Raw genomic sequence first — 17725 nt, 5'->3', positions numbered from 1 at the left:
TTAATAAAAAAAAGCTGTCAGCGGAAAATCAACAAAGAGCAAACCACCCAAACTGACATGGCGCCGATAATTCAATCCGTCATGCCAGCCCACAGGTGCTTGATTAGCGGATATCAAAATAAATTCTTATTATTTTTTAAATTAAAAAATATTTGCAAAATAAGCTAATAAAAACAATACAAAACATCATCTAACCAAAATTTTACCTTTCTGTCACGTATTTGAAAGTGTCTTAATATCGACCCCCCGTCTACTATAATAGTTAAGAAAGGTACGACACTCGCCATTTTTCCTATGTTAAACGATATTTCAAATGCTTTGACGGAAGTGACGTCGTATAGTAAAAACTTTACCAAGAGTTCAGCCCCTTGCATATAAGAAGCCATTCGTCCCTCGTACAGATGCGTACAGACGTTTTCGTCCCCGTTCTCAATAGAACTGTATATCCGCTAATCAAGCACCTGTGTGCCAGCCCAGGTCCACAGCTCCAGTCAAACGGTTACGGCGGACCCCACCGAAGTCACAACGTCCGCCACCGAACATAGCATCGCAGGTAAGATGGCCAGCCCTACGGCGGACCACGTCAATGTAAGCACATCCAAACAACTTACTACCACACCCATCACTATCACCCCCTTCAGGGCTGTAGTTAGAAATAAGCGTAAAGCCAGGAGCCCAGAAAATAAACAAACTAAAGGGGCTAGCACCTTCCTAAAAGGGAGCGAAACCCCCACTAAAAAAGCTAGGGTAGCTAACAATAAAAAACCAGCAGGAGCGCCCAAAAACAGTGGACCAGCACCCAAAAGCCCGGGACCGTTTTACAAGGAAATTCCTTGTAAATCAGGTAAAAATAGAAGCCAACCACAGCTTCAATGTGAAAATACAACTCATACACGACCGGTAGGGCACTCTGCCAGACCGGCCGTCCAACCGGCTGCTGCAACAAAGTGGATAGTGAAACTCTATCCACTGCCGGCCAAAACCACCTCTACTCAAATACTAAAAGAAAACAACTCAGAACTCGGCATTCAGGAAGCAACCGCTTGGTCCAACGGCTATGTTCAGCTCCTTGCTAAACCAAAGTCGGAAAGACCAACCATCAAAATAAATGATAGGATTCACCAGCTCATTCCATTTGAAAGGAAACCGAGCAAGTGTCAACATTGCCAACAATGGGGACACGGTGCGGCTAAATGCCGCCACCATAAAGAACTCCCTACCTGCCACAGGCGTGGGCAGAAACATGAGAGGAGCTCCCGGAACTCCCCCTGTACAAGGCCGATGCAGTGCCCTAACTGCCTCAGCCGCCATATGGCTCATGATACCCAGTGCCACCACTACCAAAAGGCGCTCCGCCAACTAAATAACCGTAAACCAGATAGTTCGCCCACCAGCAGCAAAAAACCTACAACGGTTAGGTCAGCACTCTGACGCACAGGGAGACATACTGGAAGAATTCATCAACACACACAACCTAGTATGTCTCAACGATGGCAGTATAACCTTCAATAACACCCAATCACTAACCACTCTGTTCATCGAAATAGCTATAACTCTACTAAAAATAGGTGCAAACGCCCAATGGGAGGTGCTCATAATGTTTTAACAGCGACCACCTCCCTATCTTAACCAGCTATAAATGTAATCAGAAATATGCAGAAGAAGAAACATTTATACCTAAATTTAAATTCAGTAAGCCGACTAGGCAGGTTTCAAGCGACTGTAGCAAAATAAAAAATAGAAAATAACTAAGTAGTGCCGACTCTACCACCAAACTTACAAATGAATTAATAAGTATAGCAGAGAAAAATATACCTAAAACCAAACAACCTAGTAAAAATAAACCAGCTTAGGACTGGACAGACGAAATCAAAGCTAAATGCGGCTTTAAGAAAACAGGATGCGTAAAATTGTTTTAAAAAACCCAGGTAAAACAAGAGTATTATAGGTACAAAATAGCAAAAGCGAAGTTGGTAAAATTATAGAAGCTAAGGCCAGCTGGCAGAATTCTGCGGCGAAATTAATAATAGAACCTCCATTAGTGAAATGTGGAAAAAAAGTTCAAGCTATACAAGGACAATGCGCGGCCACCACAGTCCTTCACTATATAAAACAGCAAAAATGCCTATAAACAAAAGGCCGACCTTCTCAGTAAAACATTTAGTAAAAACAGCAGTACTTTAAAAGATTCCAATAATTTTTGATAAAAACTTAAGAAAGATAATACTCTTTACCAACAACCGATACTTAATACAGCCACATGTGGGGACCACACCTAACACTGATAACTTAGAGTTTAATAAACATTTACACTCATAGAATTAAAAACCGCTCTTAAAGCAAAAAAAAGTACCGCCACCGGGCCTGACCAAATTAGCTATACACTACTCAAACACATGCCGGATGTAACCTTAGAGGTAGTGTTATCGCTCTATAACCGAATCTGGAGGGAGGGCCAAATGCCCACTGCATGGAAACACGCAGAATGCTTTAGTCTCCCTAAAGCGGGAAAAGACCACTCCCTCCCGGGGAGTTATAGGCCGATAACACTCACGTCCCACATGTGTAAAACGCTAGAGACTATCATTAATAAAAGACTAAATAACTACTTACTAGAGAATAACCTAATTACAAATGTACAAAGTGGATTTAGATCTAAACACTCAACAATAGACCAAATAGTCAGACTTCAAAATAGTATCAACGACGCCTTTCACAAATCTAATAAAGTATTAGCAATATTCATAGACATCGAAAAAGCATTTGATATGGTATGGCGACAAGGGCCTACTCAATAAACTACAAAACTAATGGAATTAAAGGCAATATGTTTAACTTCATCAATAATTTTATTCATAATAGATCAATTTCAGTCAGAGTAAACGGTCACTACTCAGATAAAACCGAAATAATTAATGGAATACCACAAGGCTCGGTCCTATCACCAACCTTATTTAACATATTTATTAATGACATAACTAAAGCACTTAATGCTAAAGGTAAAATTAAATCAACCACTCCATTAAACACAGCACTGTTTGCCGATGACTGCGCCATCTGGCGCACAGGCAGAGTAACCAAGAATCTATTTAATTTAATGCAAGACGTTATGAACAAATTAAATAAGTGGGCCCTGGACTGGGGCATTAAATTATCTGAAACTAAAACAGTTTGTATGCTATTTAATAAAGTCAACTCGCCAGATAACCTTCAAATAACCTCAAACAATAAGCCAATCCCAAGAGTTAGCAAATTCAAATTCCTAGGAGTCACCTTCGACTCAAAACTAACCTTTAGTGATCATATTAATGATATCGTCAGACAAGCTAAAAATACTCTAAACTTACTAAGAGCAATCTCAGGCACCAGCTGGGGAGCGCAAACAGAGGCAAAGCTTATGATTTACAAAGCATGTATACTCTCCAGGATAGACTATGGAGCCCAAGCCTACAGTCGCACCTCCCCAAAGCTACTGCAAAAACTGGATATCATCCAAAACCAAGCTCTTAGAACAATAGCTAAAGTTCCAGCTAATACTAGTGGCCAAAGCCTAGAAGTTGAATTTAACATTATGCCACTTAAATACCGCCGTAATCTTCAAAATCTCAACTACCATCTTAAAATCCATTCGCTTAAATTAGATCACCCAGTTCAGGAACTTACCCCCATAATAGCAAAACCAGGGCTAGAATTTAAAACTAATAAAAAACTTAATGATTCATTTGCCACTAGGGCTAGTAAACTTGAAATAGAGGTAGGACCTGTGGCTCTATACCAACTCAACCAGCCAATTGAATGCCACACTCCATACCTAATCAAAAAAGCTACTGATCAAACCCCCTTTCCACCATTTAAGAAAGTCCTGTTTGAAGCCGCAGCTAATGAAAACTACCCTGAGCATATCTATATCTATACGGATGGCTCATACAAATCCAAATAACGGTAGGGTTGGCTTCGCAATAGTTGAAGAAAAAATATCCAAACACTCTAATCTAGTTAAATATTCCAGGCTGTCAGATAATCTATCAGTCCATACAGCAGAACTGACAGCCATCTATGAAGCGCTAATCTGGATTAAAAATAAACAATACCCTAAAAGCGTTATCTTTTCAGATAGTCTTAGCTCCATCCAATCACTTCAAACTAATAAATCTACCAGGCCAGATATCCTCGCAGCTATCCATAATAAACTTCAAGAAATAAACCAGCTTAATCTAACAATGGTATTCGAATGGGTCCCAGCCCATGTAGGTATAACTGGCAATGAAATAGCTGACTATGGAGCCAAAACTGCACTTTCAATCACTAGTACAATTACAGCACTACCTTTAGGAATATCAGAACTAATGTCAAAAGCAAGAAAACACTACATTAATCAATGGCAGGCAAACTGGGACCTATCAACCAATACATGGCACTATAACATCAAGCCACTGGTCAACTCTATCCGACCTAAACACCCAAACACTTATGTGGATAAACTAATCACTAAACTACGCATAGGTAAATCTTCACAGCTCAACAGCTGCTCTTTCACCAAACTAAATCCTGACTGCGAATGTGGTACCCGGGAGGATATGAAACACTACCTCCTGGATTGCACGCTACACAACAGCCAGCGAAAACTAATGATAGAATCAATAACCGAAGCCAACCAAAATAAAACAATTACTCCTAATTTTTTACTTAACCCTTATAAATTCCTCAAACTCAAAACTCAAAACTCAAAAAATTATAAAAGCCGCGTGCCACTCATCGTGCCAGCGTTCGATCGGCGCGAACCACCAACTCGACCGATCGCAGGCAGGATGGGAAGCCGTAGCGCACCCACTGGGCTCCTGGCAAGTCATTTAGTCAAAAGCTAAAAAATTAGAAAAAGATCGCAACCACCCGCCTGTACGTCTCCTGGAGGGAAGAGCGACCTTCTACACTCAACCGACACGCACTCCAATCTGGGAGACCAACGGATGGAAGGTGGCGATCTATAACTAAAATAAGTAATTAGTATACTACTTAACTCGTGACACCTTTGACTCCCTGGAAGGAACATCCACCCTACGCACTCGAACAGACTAGGTATTCCAACCCGGGGAGAGAACGGTGAAACGACAAAAGTACAACCATATGCCTAAACTAGTTAGCTGATATAAATGCAGCTATAAATTAACAATTGCTCAAAACCTCCCGCCTGTACATCTCTTGAATGGAAGAGCGACCTTAAGCACTCGACCAACAAGCACTCCAACCAGAGAGATCAACGGCGGGACGGTAGCGAGTGATTAATAACTACTAGATATGACAATACTTAAATTGTGACACCTGTGACCCCTTGGCGGAACATCCACCCTTCGCACTCGACCAGACTATGTATTCCAATCCGAGGGGAGAACGGTGAAACGACACAAGTAAAAGCATATACTTAAACTAGATAGCTGGCATAAAATAAAATTATTAATCAACAATTATTCAAAACCACCCACCTGTACAACTCCGGGAGGGAAGAGCGACCTTAAGCACACGACCGACAAGCACTCCAACCCCGGGGTTCAACGGCGGGACGGTAGCGAATAATTAATAACCATTGTTAGCCTTACTGTAAACATTTATTCAGGTTTTGAAACTCGTGTGTTGCAATTGGTGTATACTACTCCCAAATGTTTTTGTGGCCCTTAAAACAAACAAGATGGGATACCACTAATTACCACTTTCTCTTGCAGCATTCTCACTGGTCCAATCCAGCCAATCGCGAACAAGGAACCTCATATGTAAATAAACTGCACAATTGTGTTTTGCACTTGCACCATGTCTTTATTACTGATGCATGAAACCATGATTGACGAAGGTAAGTCAACCAGGGCAACTGAGGAAATAGCAAGCAGGAAAAACAAGATTGACTTAAAAGACTAACCAAGTAAGCCTACTAAATTATTCTACATTACAAACAGTTACCAACATATAGATACCGTTCATTTCGCCTCAATCATTTCATTTCTTTATAAAATAATTATTCAGGGGGCGGGAATCAAATAATTCTTAATTACTTAGCTGTCAACTATACAACTGCTACTAGATACTTTAACCCTATTTTTCTTTCTTTTTCTTTCTTTCTTTCATTGATTGGTAATAAAGTTAAGTATGTCAAGCATTAGGCTTTTTAAACAAATACCTACACTATAAGGGTTCCACCCTTCAAATTAGATAGCCAGATTAGTCTAACTCCCCCTCCGTCATTGTGTTCAATGCTATACAAAGACGGAGGGGGATGGCTGGTCATGATGACCGTTGAATTCACTAGTGTAGGGACGTAAGACAATAAGTACAACCTTAACACCAAACTAGGATTTACATACAGACTACACGCTCACTGCAACAGTACACAGGATGCATTGACTAATGATAACAATGCATCCTCCCCCCATTTAATGGCCCAGCACGTGCTCTAATAAGGAACCGGACAAAAGAATACTGTTCCGAGTACACAATTGCAATGCACCTGGGGAAAGCTGAACAAAAGAATATCGGCCTCCCCCACCCAATCCCCCAATACTTGCTGCTGGTAATAACTTGGTACTTGGTGATGCCTCGACCAGAAGCGGTCAGGCCCTTTATAAGGGCCCGATGGGCAACCTAGGGAGACACCACAGCATCGTAAAGGTCTAAAATTAACGAGCTACTCTCGATTCACTAATATCAAAACCTATATTAGCTCGGCCATTTATCTTTCGACCGACCGTTCAAAATTGCGCCAAAATTTCCTCAACAAAATTGCGCACCACTTTCTCTTTGGCATCAACGGCTCCATTCAAATTCCATAGCACCACCACCACCCCCACCCGCCTGCTACCGATTCAATCGGGCTGCTGGTGCTCCCTTGCACCTGCCAGTGCAGGCGGTCCCTCCTTCCCCTCCCCCACCTTTCCTGTCATGGACGGAAGAGCCGGTCAAGGCCGGCTCTTGCGCCCACGACAGGCGTGCGCTGCAACAGCTTGCTCTGAATGTGCACGTAAAACCCTATGACATGACATGACATGACTAAAACATGGATCACAACTGTTACATAGGATACATAAGACATGTATATACAAATACAGGCATTTTCTATTTCTTATCGACATGCTAAATGAATATTATTAATTATTAATCATTAATCACAAAGTTTATTATAATTATACTTTAATTATTACACATATATACATTTTAGATATAATTACATGTATAATCCAACTATTAAATAAGCCAGCATTACTTCTAAACTAAAGAACGTTTATGTCTAATCCTTCACACAGATTTATATTTAATACTAACTATAATTTACAAAACTACAATTACTTCTTAATGATGTTTTATTTTATGCATATTAATATAAAGAAGTGCAAATAAGAAAAGATAAAGAAAACTAACCTCAGGATTTCAAATATGGCGAACTTTAAGGTAAGGAAAAAACTTGTCTTCTTGCCAGGTGAGATTTTAAAAAGAGTAATTAGTCACCAGTTGGCTTAGCCAAATTAGCCAATTGCAGAGCCGTGGCGGTGTCACAGGTCAGTGGTCAACAGTCAAATACCACCCCAAGCTGCAGTTGCTGATCCAAAGTATGAACCCACTGATTAAAACTCAATGCATGTGTGTTTGTGTACAGTGCAGTGCAATAACTTAAAATCACTAAAATAGCACCTGGTTACATGTAGAATGTAAGATACGGCCAATTAGTCACCAGTTGGCTTAGCCAAATTAGCCAATTGCAGAGCCGTGGCGGTGTCACAGGTCAGTGGTCAACAGTCAAATACCACCCCAAGCTGCAGTTGCTGATCCAAAGTATGAACCCACTGATTAAAACTCAATGCATGTGTGTGTGTGTACAGTGCAGTGCAATAACTTAAAATCACTAAAATAGCACCTGGTTACATGTAGAATGTAAGATACGGCCACTTCTTACTCTTGGCGGCCATTTTCATGATAATACAATATGTCAGTTAGCAAGAGATTGTTATAAATGAATTCCTTGACCCATAAAATTCATTCAATAACATAAAAAATATCTTCCCAGTTGATGTGAAATTCGATAAATTACGATATCATTGTTATAAATTACGATTTGCTTATATATTGTCGGCCATCTTGGATTACAATGATGTTGCGACGCCTTAATTAGCTGGGGATAGTTCAAAATGAATTCCTGGTGAATGATCAGTTTGTGTGATTAAAACTATCTATATATTAATAAAGAGATTAATACAGAGAAACGTCATTAACATTTTAGAAAAATACCCCCTCTCTAGTAAAATTCATTTTCTGACTTTAAGCTACTCTACAGAGAAGTCCATCATGCTGTTTTGAGATCCAGATGCATACACCTATAAAAAAAAACAAAACAACATAGATAGGTTTGGTGCCCTCGGATGGTACCAATTGGTCATATTTGGGGTCTCGGCTCATGGGCTATGTTGTCAACAGTTTTTATTTTTGAGAAACCAAGCATATTGTCTGAATGGCAATATTTACATGAATTCAATCTCAAGCCGTTGTATACAATGGACAATTTTTCATCATCAGCAGTCCTCTTCCAAATATTTTTAATATCTGGGAAAATTTGTTTAATTGCAGACCTAATTTTGTGTTTATTGCAGTTTTTGTGGTTTATGTGTTGTCTTCTGTCTTTGTGTGCAATAAATTCATTTGGCAAGAAATATATATATATATATATATATATGTATATGTATATGTATATGTATATGTATATGTATATGTATATCGAGTAGCCCAAAACATATTTACTCCTCTTTACGTTTAACAAGCATTCTTAGAGTACCCCTGCGCGTGCTGTAACCTCACCGTGGTGCAGGGGTGTAACATTCTCTTTGAGAATGGCCAATACAGCACAAATTGAAGTTTAGAGTAAAAGTCAGTATCTATCTGTGATATTTGTATTTGTACTTTTGCACAGTTCTTTACACTATTTTTATCTTGAATTTTTCTGTTGATGTTGATCATCACCTTATTTGTTACCATTACCATAGTTTGACACCCAATAGCCGATGTATTTTTCGTGCTAGGGTGTCGTTAAACATTCATTCATTCATTCATTCATTCTTAGAGTACTGTTATTAAAACAATACATATCCCCTACCAGCCCCCCCCCCCCCCCCCCCCCCCCCAAAAAAAAAAAAAAAAAAAAAAATCTCCTAAGTTCAAGGGCCATAACGTTGAAAATCATAAATAAATTCCATTTTGGACAGTTATGGCCCTTTATTAAATTCCAATGAAATTCAAACTTGATTCGTACCTCTACATGATAAAACTCAGCTCGATGTTTTCATCCATTGTTGGGTGAGGTGGGTCCAAGCCTGGTGCTTATGAAACTTTTAGAGTCTAGACTCGAGACTCTAATTGAGTCTGAGACACTGATGTCATGACAACGCCATACAAACTGTATGCGTGTGACGTCATTAGAGATTGAGTCTGGACTCTAAACGTTTTATAAGCACCGGCCCAGGGCCCATATTTTGGAATTAATCTTAGGGTTACAAAATTGTAAAACCATCGTATGTTGTAATGTCACTACAGCACACGACATAGTGAGGTCATAGCTTACGATGGTTTTATGATTTAGTAGCGCTACGGTAGAAGACCACAGTTATTTGTGAATCTTCAGCTGAGATTTATGCATACCAGCCAATGACATACTAAATGCGCACCTGTGGTTTACAAATAAAGAAAGATACGGGTATTTTTAGTCTGAAGGAAATTACAAAAAGGGTCATAATCAGGGGCGGATTATGGGGGTCTGGCAGTTGCCAGTTTGCCCCCTCCCCCGGCGAAAAAAACATCAACCCCACCACGTAGATCTAAATTGATGTCCACATGTGTGTACCCTCTTGTCCCCTCATTCATGCACAACGAATGAAAAAAAGCCTGCCTACATACCCCTAACCCCCAGTGTTACTGGAAAAATGATTGTTTCAAATTATAAACCCCCTTACCTGAAGCATAATCCGCCCTTGATAATTATCAAGATAACTTACTTTAAAGGGCCACGCTTATGGCACATTATTAATACACAGTATATAAAAAATACATAAACATTACAGTATTAAAAAAACCCAAAAAAAAAACCCATCCCAATTAATAATAAAGTGACTTTTTGTAAAATGCTTGGAAAAACCACCCACTGCTCAGTCGATTTGACCCGCATCAGACCACTCATTCTGTTAGGTCAACATGCCGACAGCAGAGAATGATTTTTTGAAAAACAGCTGATTTTTAGCAGACGCTAGTTTGAACATTTTGGTCTTATCACATTTGTACATCTATTCTAATGGTACCTCGATTGGTGAGGAAGTGGTATATAAGCACGTTAACCTAGTTACCTACCTACTTGTGAGAAGCAGGGCACAAGTTCAGTCGCGACTTTTGAAAGTAGGATATTAACATTTGACTGTAATAAAAATATGTGTTCAAATCAGAACGCATTTAAAACCACAAGTAGAATAAATAACAGTTTCTAGTTAAATATTTGTGTTACTTTCATTATAATGTTTCCAAACTGCATGCTTTTTGCTACATTTTTGACAATGTTCACAAACATACAAACCACATCCAAGCGGGAGTTGGCGTATCACACATATATTAATGGAAACTATGCTCATCAAACTTTACAGAAACCCTCATTAATAAACGTTTAGTTATTATATTTTAAAAAAAATCAGCTTATTTGAAAATTACGAGCATGATGTGCAAATAATTATTACCGAAATTTATTCAATATTAACTGACATGCACAGTCTATCAAGCAGGTTTTTACAAATCTTTACATACAAAGGAAGAAGTCGGAACGACAAAATCGTTATCTGCGATCAAAGAAAAGAAAAAGAAATAAATGTTTAATTTAACGACGCACTCAACACATTTCATTTACGGCGTCATACATATGGTTAAGGACCACACAGATATAGAGAGAGGAAACCCGCTGTCGCCACTTCATGGGTTACTCTTTTTCTATTCGCAGCAAAGGATCTTTTATATGCACTATCCCATAGACAAGATAACACATACCACGGCCTTTGATACACCAGTTGTGGTGCACTGGCTGGAGCCACTTCATGGGCTACTCTTTTTGATTAGCAGCAAGGGTTCTTTTATATGCACCATCACACAGGCAGGGTAGTAAATACCACAGCCTTTGATATACCAGTCGTGGTGCACTAACTGGAGCGAGAAATAGCGAGAAATAGCCCAATGGGCCCACCGACGGGGATTGTTCCCAGACCGACCGCGCATCGAGCGAGTGCTTTACCACTGGGCTACGTCCCGCCGCCATCCGCGATCAAGACCGTATCTCTGCGCAATGGGTCGAATGGGCAGTTGGTTAATTGATAGGCTAATATTGGTTGATTTCGTGAAAATCTAGTGCCTCGTATGTAGGACAGCCACTCCCATGGATAACCTTTACTGGACAATAAACACTGGCGTAGGAAGCGTCGCTCGCTCTGTCTCTCTCTCTCTCTCTCTCGTGCTCTCTCAATCATCTCTCTCTCTCCTCTCTCCACTCTCTCCTCTCTCTCTCTCTCTCTCTCTCTCTCCGGGAAAGCTCTCTCTCTCTCTCTCTCTGTCTCTCTCTGTATGTGTGTGTGTGAGCCCCCCCCCCCTTTTCTCCACCTTCCAACGCCTGTGATATACCCTTCCTGCACCACCACAAAGACGAGTGCCACTCCTAGACCACTTTTATATAAATCTCAAATGGCGCAGGACAGAGCTCATTGGAATAAATATAGCTGTAATGACCTGCACTTCTGAACCAGTGGTAAAGCATTCACTTCATGCGCGGTCGGTCTGGTATGTGTTATCCTATCTGTGGGATGCTAATCGAAAAAAGTAGCCCATGAAGTGACGACAGCGGGTTTCTTCTCTCAATATCTGTGTGATCCTTAACTATATGTCCGATGCCATATAACTGTCTAAACAATGACATCATGTGTTCGCCAAAGGCGAACACATCCTGCATCTCCGAGGTGGCATCCGCCATGAGTACTCCAACCACGTTTGTCGTGTCCATCTATTACAACTTGTTTTCGTGCTTATATCCAATTAAGGTTCAAGCACGCTGTCCTGGGCACACACCTCAGCTACCTTGGCTGTCTGTCCAGGACAGTGGGTTAGTTGTTAGTGGTTAGCGAGAGAGAAAAGAGTGTAGTGGCCTTACACCTACTCATTGAGCCCTTAAGATCTCGCTCTCGGTTGGAGCCGGTACCGGGCTGCGAACCCTGTACCTACCAGCCTGATGGTGTGAACCAGCCTGTAGTCTGATGGCTTAACCACTGCGCCACCGAGGCCGGTTTAGTCAGTGAAGCACTTTTGTGTCGTGCTCGCATCGGTCATACACATATATCTCATTCATTTATTTTAAAAACGGACTTTCCTTCTTGGTGTGAACATTGTCAATGTCAATAGAGAGTGCGCCACGTTTTGATGGAGAATAATCATATGAAAAAAAATTGTTTTGTTTAACGACATCACTAAAGCACATTAATTAATTAATCATCAGCTATTGGATGTCAACCATTTGATAATTCTGACACGTAGTCATCAGTATAGGATCTTTTATATGCACTTTCACAAAGACAGGTCAGCACGTGCCGCAGACTGTGTCCAGTTGTGGTGCACTGGATGGAACGAGAGAAAAAAAAAAAAATCAGCTGAATGGATCCACCGAGGTGGTTCGATCCTGCGACGCAAGCCCCTGAAGCATGCACTCAACCGACTGAGCGAAATCCCGCCCTATTAATCACATGAAGCCGATGAGAAAAGATATATTTGGTAACACAAATATTTCGCAAACTTTTGTTTTCTATACAAAATTTTACCTTCATATTTGTATTATATTGTATTTACTGGAGATATCATACCTTTTGCACCGCCACAAAGAGGACTGCCACTCCCAGACTAGTTTAATCATTACTAGCACCGGGTGTTACAGGCCATTTTGTCGCATTCAAAATTTTTTGTCGCCAAAATGGTTCGATACTACACATATTTCAGAATAAAAAAATATAAATTTATTCACTCGACATTCAAGATGAAATATTGCTTCCAGATGTTTTGTGCGTGTGTGGGTTTGATTTGTGTGTTGTTTAATTATTATTTATAGCAATGGCACATGCGGAATGCAAGGGAATCTGTTTATAAAATGTATAATATCATCTATGATTGGTTTATTTAAAACTGGCCACACTGGTCCTGGTTGCGTTATATCATATATACGTATACATACACATACACATACACACATATACATATACACATACACACATATACATATACATATACATATACATATATATATAGATATATATATATATATAGATACATATATATATATATACACACATATATATATACATACACATATATACATACACATATACATATACATATACATATACATATACATATACATATACATGTATATGTATATGTATGTATGTATGTATATATATATATATATATATATATATATATATATATATATATATATATATGTGTGTGTATGTATATATGTATATATGTATGTATATATATATATATATATATATATATATATATATATATATATATATATATATATATATATATACATATATACCAGGGTTGAAAAATTTACATAAAAACCATGGTCGCCAGCAGGGCCAGTTGAAGAAACATCTTACTGGCACTTCTCAAATTCAACTAGACCACACTGAAATTCAACAGCCAAAATCAAAATCTGGGTGGCAGTCCTCTTTGTATTGTGCAAGAGGGGGTAAAATCTCCAGTAACGGATTTCCTCTGGAGTAGCTGTCCTACAGACGAACAACGCACATGTGTGCGTTTAATTTGGATATTGTACATGCTACAGTAGTAGGCTACTAATAAAATAAATATCGAAAGAAAAATAAATGTGTACAAAAAAAACAAGAAAAAAGCAATATTTTAACAAAATGCTCTATGTATTTAGTTCTCATATTACAAAGCTTAAAAAACGTACCGGTACTTATAACTATTGTCATATAGTAGCTCTACTAGATACTTATGGCGTGTCCAGTCCATTCCAATAAGCCGACGACTTAAAACAAATACATGCCGTGTCTTCGATACGTTTTGACACCTGGCCCAAAGCCACAGAAGCTATATCTGGTGCTGTCAAAATATAGAGCATGTTCTTTGTCTTCTGCTGCCAGACGCCGTGCGTTTTGTTATATTCGATTCAGTTTCAGTATCTTTCTTTTCAACTCGCCAGACCCTAAAATGGATGATCGCCCAACGGACTATCTTTGTAAAATTCTTAGTCGCCCTGGACGTTCATGTGGCGTGCAACTGCTGATTGCGATTCACCTAACTGGAGGCGGCCTATTGCAATGTTTGGATTCGGCAGGCTTAGTCTCGGCATCTTGTAACTCATCTACGTCGAAATGGAAATGGGGCATCATTGCGAGCATTGCAGCTTTAATTACCCACCACTACCCCAATCTTTTCCCCCGAGTTTCACATGCATTCGCCAAAATCTGACCATTTCACTCCGATTTCCTGCAATTGTTGCACAACGTGCGTTAAATTTGTTTTAGGGTGCATTTGGGCATGCTGTCCCATTCCAGGAACATTAACAAACATGGTCATTCAGCAACATTGTACAAAAAAGCTATATTTTGTCAAATCAAATACTTTTCTTCTTTCAAATTAGAAAGAGGTTGCAGACAAGGTGACCCCCTGTCGCCATATATTTTTCTAATTTGTGCTGAAATTCTCGCAATTCTGGTTAGGAATAAAACAAATATCAAAGACATTACTATTAATGGTGAAGAATATCTAATTTCTCAATATGCCGATGATACTACTTTCACTCTTGATGGATCTTCTGAGTCTCTGTACAATACAATGACATTACTTGATTACTATTCTGATATCTCCGGTTTAAAAATAAATTACTCAAAAGCCATCTGGATAGGTAGCAAAAAATATTGTAAAGATGTCTATCACCATACACGTTGCAAATTGGAATGGGGTGAAAACCAGTTTACTTTGCTCGGTATTAACTTTCCCATAAATTTAAAAGATATTATAGCATGTAATTTTGGCTCTAAGATCAAACAAATTCTGAACTTGATAAAACTGTGGTCATTTAGAAAACTGACTGTCCTAGGAAGAGTTACAATTGTTAAAACGTTATTAATACCAAAAATTACGTATCTACTAATGTCATTACCAAATCCATCAAAAACAATTATAAATAATTTAAATAAAATATTTTTTCCCAATTTATTTGGCAAAATAAACCAAAAAAATAAAATGAGAATTATTAACTCAAGATTATAAATATGGGGGTATAAAAAATGCCAGATATACAACATGTAATGACATCCTTAAAAATATCATGGATAAGAAGACTTTTTCCTTAAATAATAAATACATGGGTTCCAACCTTATTTCAATCTACTATCTGGTTTTAAGTACAAGGCCCCTAATTATATATGGGGGACTATTATATGTATAATTTAAAAAAAAAAAGAAAAAAATCAAAACATTTTCTGGAAAGGATGTATTAATTCCGTTGGGTATTTATTAAAAGAAAAAGAAAGATCTAAAAACGACAGAAGCTATACAATGACTGAATATTGGTATAATACCAACATTTTGAAAAGTTACAAAAAACCGTTTCCTATATAATGAATATCTAAAAAAAAGGAATAATTTTCATAAACGACATACATCGACCAATGAAGGGAATATTTTGGTATTTTGAAACGTTTAGACCAGAAAATATGACATAAAAAACTAATTTACCTTTAAACTTATGCAATCATTAGTAAATGCCTGTAAAATCTTTCCTACGGTTCATTAAACAATAGTAATTGACAAAACAATTCACATCTTTTAAAATTCCCAATTTTTACCTTTCCAAATGAAAATTCTACTGAACACAAATGCAGGGATGTAAAGAGCTGTGACAAGATATGTTTGAACGAAAAAAAACATAACTCCAAAGTCACAGATAAAAAATGCAAACAAAGGATTGACATACGACTGTTGTAACATGGGAAAAATACTATGCTATACCTTTTCTAATTGTTGTAAAAGATACAACTTTAAGGTTGGTTTCAATACAGACTGTTCACATCGAATTCTGGCTATACTAATAACTTTTCTTCATATGCTACATTATGTTAGATCTCAAACAAATGCTACTTTTTGTAATAATGAACCGGAGACATTGCAACAAACAATGACACAACCTTTTTTTAACCCGACTGCATTGGGGTAACGGAAAACCTTTGGGAAGAAGTTAAAAAAATTGATTTTTGAAAAAACTGGTCTTTTGCCTCCCACTAAGCAAAAAATGGAGTTATGTTTGGAATGACAGATTGGTGATCTAAGATATCGTGAGTAAACTTGGAATAACTGGCAATATAAAAGATTACCTTTAACACATGAAAATACTTAAACAAAGTTTGCACAAAAAGGCCATTGACAATATACCTGAAAACTAAATTTCCAATAGAAAGAATTTATTTATTTTTACAAAATTGCCAGTATAAACAAATTTAATGAACACTGGGAGAAATGGTTGAATCGTTTTTGCTTAAAATCGGTACGAATTAATTGATACTACTTTCTTTTCATCTTATAACTGCACATTTTGTTTTACCTAAAGAAAAATCTGGGCTTGCTTGGATATACAACAAAATTCAGTAGAAAACCAGAAAACCAATCTTAATCTACAATACGAGTAAATAATACATGCTTCTTTTCTCCTCTTTTGTTAGTTGTTCTGGTTTATACTTTCCTCTTTTTTTTTCCACCATTCATTTCATCTGTGCCATTTCTAATCGCCCTGTCACCCTCTCAGATCAAAAACCATTACTCTATTCATATTTATGCATTGTGTTTTAACAAATTCAAATGTATGTAACTAGAAGGTAATGATATATACATATATTCTTTGTAAGGCCACTGATTCAAGGCTTCCCCAACCTTGACACTGTCAACTGATCTGGGGGCAAATAAACTCATTTGCAAAAAAAAGAAAGAAAACAAAAATTGATTTCGTCCATGGGTCAATGAAGCTCTCCCTCAAATTTACATTCCGAAATGATCTACGATTTACAGTTTAAATTGATTTGTCTATACAACTCTAATGAACGTCAACCCCCTTGGGCACCTTCACTGCCATTAATGGCATTTACACAAATTAGATAAGCCCTCTATTAATCTTTGTAAATATATTACAGTAGGGCCCTGCTGGGTGGGTGGTGGTCAGTAAGACCAAATTAGATATATATTTGTTTTCTTCTCCATTTTGACAAGGAAGCTTTCCCCAGAAAATTGTGGTATAGAATTGTTGAAAATGGTTTTAGAGAATAACGTTTGAAATACATAACAGTCTAACATTGCATTTCTCTACTATATAACATATGTAACTTCTAGAAAACAAGGCACCCCCTCCCCTGGGATAAATTGGGAAACAAACATTAATGGCATTAACAAATTAGATAAACTATTACATATATGAATACTATTCAGATATAACACTTGTGGAAAAAGAGAAGAATTATTTTAAATTGGCTTAATTCCCCCTCTTGGTCCCGCTCTTTAGCCCCTTGTGGGGGGGGGGGGGGGGGGGGGGTCAGAATTACCAAGTTCACAAATTTGTTTTTCTCCTCTTCCAAGGAAGTTTCACGGAACATTAGTTTGGAAGTCG

The sequence above is a fragment of the Gigantopelta aegis genome, chromosome 7, assembly GCF_016097555.1.
Source record: "Gigantopelta aegis isolate Gae_Host chromosome 7, Gae_host_genome, whole genome shotgun sequence".
NCBI lineage: Eukaryota > Metazoa > Mollusca > Gastropoda > Neomphalida > Peltospiridae > Gigantopelta > Gigantopelta aegis.
This window is presented reverse-complemented; position numbering follows the sequence as displayed.